The following is a 6,226-nucleotide window of genomic DNA, read 5'->3' on the forward strand; positions in this document are numbered from 1 at the left end:
TCCATTGTACAATTCAAATTTTAAAATAATTTCATACTTTAGGTGCATTTATTTATTTTCTATAATGATACATAATCACTTAATAAAAGTGAAACCTTTTCGACTGCATTCAGAAATATCTCTTTAAAAAAACTAATATATTTATAAAATAAGGAAGAATCGTCTCTGCTGTTGCACAACAGGCAGGCGGTGAGTCAACAGGCTGATGCTGCTTCAGGTGATTTTGAGCTGCGCATAATTTAAAACGCAGCATTTATTCTGGAAACTGACCTTGTTTTAAGCTCCTGGTAGGAAGTCGGACATCGGGGATGAATTTTTATTAAACGTGAATTCTCTCTTTCTCCTTTACAGATAACCTGGTGTCGGTCTGTCGCGTAAACTCACAACAAAAAAAAACTGGGAAGCTTGGAGGATCATAAGACGTTGTTAGTTTTCTGTCTTCTGTTACAGCAGCTCCATCATATTCTCTGACTGCAGGGGGCGCTAGCGTGCATGTATCTGACTATGTCTTGGGGCCGCCATAGGTAGAAAAAGAGAGCACATTTCTGAAAAATAATCTGAAATTTTCTTAATAAAACAAGGACATTTCTGAGTACCAGAAATCAAAGGTTTTCAAGAAAAAAAAGAAATTTTGAAATTTACTTAAAGAAATTTCTAGAAAAAACTTGGAAATTTCTGAGTTTGAAAAGTCAAAAATTTTAGATGCATCTCAGAAATTTCAAATGTTTATTACTTAAACTCAAAAAAATGGGAAGCTTTCTAAACTTAATCTAAAGGTTTTTGAGTTTCCTAGCAATTTTTAAACTTTTCAAATCAATACATTTCCAATTTTTTTTCAAGAAAATTTCTGAATTAGTTCTAGCAAATTTTCAGCTTTTCAGATTCAGAAATTATTTCTAGAAAATTTTAGAGGAAAAAAAATCTAAATTTTGGATATTTTTCTAGCATTTTCCTCTTTTTTTTTTACTTTTCAAACTCAGAAACTCAAGTTTTTTCAAGAAAATTTGAGATTAATCTAAAAATTTCTGAGTTTTTTGGCAGAAATTTGCTCCTCGTTTTTCTATATATCTACAATGTTCCTAATCACATAAAGCACTTAGATAAAAATGAAAATGACATTTTGCCACGACACAAATCCCTCATTATATATAATTCAAACACATTTTAATACTTACGGTTATTAATTTGCAAAATTTCCACTTTCCAAACCTTTTATTATGGAAATTGTTTCATGCTTTTTCTTTTATGTAGGTTATGCAGAAAAACATCCTTGTCATCATTTCTTAAAAAAAAAAAAATATTCTGTGCATTTGTTGGCAATAATTATCTCAGCCTGACTGCAGACATAATTAATACAAACAAAATTAATAATTAAAAAAATGTTGAAATGATTTAATTGCAGCTCAGTGATGTGATTATAAAGTCTTGAAATGTTTTTCAGGAACGTCGAGTGCGTCGTGAAACCAGATAAAGTGCAAAGTGTCGCTCTGCGTGAGCAGCCAGACGTTTCATTTTACATGTCGAGTTCTTCAGCAGCAGATCAATCACTCTGACAGCATCTGCACTCAGGAGACGAGTTTACATGACGAGGAACACAAAACGGCAGCGACCTGCATCCATCTGCTTTTACTGAACATGAGGCGGCAAAACCCGACTTACAGCATCAGCAGCTCCAACAGCCTTACTAGGTTTTATAAAGTTCATTAATAAAGTCTCAAGAAGAAGAAAGTCTTCTGTAAAGCTCAGATGAGATTCAGAAGGCGACTAGAAAAAGAGACATAATCCTGACTTGTGTGTGTATATATATATATGTGTGTGTAATTTCTCATTATTCTCAATAAATATATATATATATATATATATATATATATATATATATATATATAGTTTTTTCCTCTCAGAATTCTGCATAAAACTCAGAAGTATTCAAACAAATTTCCTCAGACTTCTGACTTTAATCTCAGAAGTTATTTATTTTTTCTTGGAATTTTGACTACCGGTAATCAGAAAATGTATATTTTTTCTTACTATTCATATTTTTTCTCCTCAGTATTCTGCCTTTATTCTCAGAGGAGTTTTTTCTTAGAATTTAACAATTTTCTTGCAATCTAGATTTTCTCTCAGAACTCCGCCTTTAATTTCTGAAATCTATTTTTTTATTGGAATTCTGTCTTTAATCAGATAATCTGTTATTTTTCTTATAATTCAGGTTCTTTTGTCATAATTCTGACTTTAATCTACCACATAAAAAAATCACTTAAATTGGACATACTCCTCCAGAAAGTTAATTCACTTCTAAATATAGACCTTGAAAATTCAGAACCAGACGCTTTATGTAACTTCCTCCTTTTCTCACCTGTTAGAAAGGTGATGTCTGGACAACCTGTCACCAAAAACCACAACTACATCAGGTCAAAATATAAAATATGTGTAGCAACAGTCCTCTCATAATCATTAAGAGCAGAAAATGTTAAATCCTTTGCAGGAGGAACAATAATTCAGTGGTTTGCTTCTCATTTCAGTGCTGCAGCTGACAGTTTGTGGTCGCACAGCGGCCTCTAGTGGCCACAAACACAACATGCGTGTTTTTAAATATAAAAGCTGCAATGTGACGCAAAAAATTATTATTATATGGGAAAAGCTACAATGACGACTAAGACGTTTAGTCAGGAAAAATGAGCTTTTACTTGAACTAATGTAAAGGTAACGAGTCGGCAGTGATTTATTAAATTCTCTGTACTCAGTCATGTGCAAAAGTCTTGAGTCATTCTTTATATTTCCACGCAGAGCTCAGACAACCTTTAGTTGATCTGCGGATCGTTCTCATTTTGACTGCAGCCTCTCCACCAGCTTCAGTTCATCTTGGCTCTATGAGGAAGAACTAATTGCTCCCTAAATAACTGGTTGTTCCGCCATTGCGATAACTCGTAATGAGCCTTTCGCATCACTGTGGAGGAATGCTGACCCAACTCTTCTTTGGAAAATTGCTTTAAATTATCCCCATTAGAGGGTTTTTCCACCAGGAACAGTGTGCTTTTAAAAAGTCATGCTTGTTGTATCCCTGTGTGCTGGATGTGTGTTTTACCTTCCTCCATGCCGGGTGGGACTGCATGAGTCAATTCAACAGGGCTCGACAATATGGCTGAAAAACACGACAAAGGGTTTCATATCAGTCGATATTGATAATTATTAATCTTTTTGTTGTTTTAAATATCCGAAATTCAACCAAACCTTTCTGTTTTATCCAGTTTTCACTCCACAGCCTTGTTTTTGTTGTTGTTTGTTAAGCAGTTATGAGGCACAGCGATGAAACCTTAAACTTCTGCTGCGCCAGTTACCCAACAGATTGTTGCTAGGTGACCAAAGAGTGAGTGCGTTGCTAGGTAACGAAAGAGGGAGTGAGTGAGTGAGTTAGTTGATTCCACCATCTTCGCTTAGCTGATTAAGCAGCTAAAGTCTTTCCTCTTGCCTACATCTCCCAGAATGCTGTGCGGTTCTGGATTAGAGTTCAGTGACCTTATCAAACCTTCTAACTATTTTATCTATTGGTATTGATCATGTGTCTGTCAGGAGAGATATGATTATTGATTTGAATTAACTACATATCCACTTGTAGTTTCAGCATCTTTGAACTTGAACTACAAAAAATATGAAAAATAAAAATGGTGACTGAGCTCCTCCAGACTAGCAGCAGCAATTAGCAAACACCTAGTGGAACTGCACATCTTTGAGCTTTTAATACAAACTAGTTCTCAGTGAAAAGCTCCTAAAGATGATGCTGAAAGCTTAATGGAGGAACATTGTTGTGATGACTTCCTGATGGCGTTTCAGAAAGAGCAGGAGCTTCTTAAAGAGACAGAGACCCAATTTGAAGGCGGTAAACTGCAAAGTCAAACATATTTTGGAAAATACTAAACACCGTCCTTTTAAAATGGCTTTGTTAACTTTTCCAATCAGATAGACGTCAGTGACTTTGTTCTTCATCTGTTCCTTAATTTTAATGTTTTTTGAGGTTCTGTTGAAATATTTATTGGTTCTAAAGGTTTTTTTTAATAGTAACTTGTAATTGTAAGGTAAAAGGACAAAAACAAAATCTAAAAACACTTTAAAGGATTAAAACAAAAGCTAAAGTCTTAAAGGAATTATGGAGCAATGCAAACAAATAATAAATTTACCTTAAAGTGTTGATTTTTGCTTTAGCTGCCTCATAAATTAGTGAGGCAGATCGAGTGAGAATCTTTATCCACTGAACAGATGAAAGATATTCTGTTATATTTCTCATCCGCAGCCGGATCTGACTCTAGATAAAACCAGCAGCAAAAATTAAATGAAGTACATATTTCAGAGCGATAAGTGGATGGAAAAACCAGCAGCTGCATTCTGGGAGGAAATAAATACCTTCTGGTGAACCGTTAGTAAATAAAAACATTTCATAACACTCTGCAAAGGACAAACTCTGCAACCATGCAAGTAAATCACAGAAATATCTTCCAAAGTCTGCTGATCTCGATCTGATGGAAGAGGTTTTCATGTGACAAGCAGGAAAAAACTAAATGAAGAAAGAAACAGAGAAATGTCCATAAGCAACACGGAGGAGATTAAAATTAGTTTCAAATGCAGAGAAACAATCATGAAGCTGGAGGGGAAAAATAATGTTCACTTTTATTGCATTTTTGAAAATAAAGTATATTATAGCTTTTATTATTATTTTATCAGCTCAATATTGAATTTTAAATGGTTTGAAATGAACAAAACTGACAGATATTTGTAAAAAAAAAAAAAAAAAAAAGTGATCCATAGATGATTGTAGCTCCAAAACATAAATTATATGACAGCACTGTTCTTTTGAGTTGTTTATTTTGTTTTTCTGTGGTTTTATTTATTGCAAAAATAAGATAAATGCAGAAACCCGAATGTTAGCTTGCTCTACCACTAACACCGAAACATTTTTTATTTTTATTTTGTTGTTTTTTTGTGAGAAAAGAAGCACATCAACCAGCTTTGCCTCATTGCAGAATTGCAATCGGGGGCCACATAAAATCATTAAGGGGGCCACAAATGGCCCTCGGTCCACACTTTGGACACCCCTAAACAGAAATTACAGATGTAATGATTAAACACACATTTCTTTATAACACTAACAATATTTTTCCTTGCAGCAGAAAGATTTAAACCCCCTCTCTGGTTTTTCTCCATGTTCTCCCCATGCATGAGTGGATTCGCTCCCTGCCACAGTCCAGATACGTCATTGTTAGGCTGACATTTGACCTCTGTGACGCTGACGGACACACAGGAACACACTCATGTCGGAGGGCAGTTTGGAGAAACCAATTAACCCAGCAGTCGTGTTTTTGGAGAGCTGTAGGAAGCTGGAGTACCCAGAGAAAACCCAGCATGCACTGGGAGAACGGTCAAACAAAACGACGCCGGGCCTGGACCTGAACCAAGGTCAGGTCCAGAACCTGAACCAAGGTCAGGTCCAGGTAAGGTAATTTATATAGCACATTTTCAGCAACAAGGCAAATAAAAGTGCTTTACATGAATTAAAAGGAAATACAAACAAATAACAAACCAAAGAAAAGAACAAAAGCAGAAACAGAATCTAAAAATGTCGATATAAACCAGATACTCCTGTTCAGGGTTCATACATAAGTAAACAATCTAAAAACATCTGGAGTATTTTTCTGGCTATTATGTCTGAGGTCTAACAACATTTATCCGTCTTCACCAGACGTCTCCCGTATCAGTTTGAGTTACAACATTCATTTGTTTTTCTTTGCACTGCAAAAACAGAAAATCTTACAGCATTTTTTTGTCTAGTTTCTTTTGTAAATATCTTTGTACACTTAAAATAAGTCAAAACTAACTTACAAGTAACTTTATCAAGCTAGAGGAGTTTGCTAAAGTAAATAATTCTTGAATTTTGATTTTTAAAAGTACTAGATCCACTGGCAGATTATTCTCTATAACATGCAGAAAATGTTTTGTTTTAAGTGAAATAATCTTGCAGTGGATCTACAATATTTTCAAAATCAATATTCAAGAATTATTTGCTTAAAACAAGCTCCTCTGTCTGCTGAAACACGTTTTGTCCTATTTAAAGCGTAATGACATATTTGCATTTGAAACTAGACAAAAACAAAAATGCTTGGTAAGATTTTTCTGTTTTTGAAGTGCAGAGAAAAATTAATTGCTGTAGTTACTCAATAAGGAAATCAGTAAATAT

The 6,226-nt window shown here is 34.5% G+C and overlaps 1 long non-coding RNA gene across 1 annotated transcript; it reads right to left on the reverse strand.

Annotated features, from left to right (window-relative positions):
* Positions 1–2,718: 2,718 nt before the first annotated feature.
* Positions 2,719–3,416, reverse strand: LOC114135464 (uncharacterized). Its single transcript, XR_003593596.1, has 2 exons — positions 3,232–3,416; positions 2,719–3,142 (listed from the first exon to the last, which is right to left on the reverse strand). It is a non-coding gene; the product is annotated as an uncharacterized LOC114135464 (long non-coding RNA).
* Between the last annotated feature and the right edge of the window lie 2,810 nt (positions 3,417–6,226).

Source organism: Xiphophorus couchianus, chromosome 20, assembly GCF_001444195.1.
Source record: "Xiphophorus couchianus chromosome 20, X_couchianus-1.0, whole genome shotgun sequence".
Taxonomy (NCBI): domain Eukaryota; kingdom Metazoa; phylum Chordata; class Actinopteri; order Cyprinodontiformes; family Poeciliidae; genus Xiphophorus; species Xiphophorus couchianus.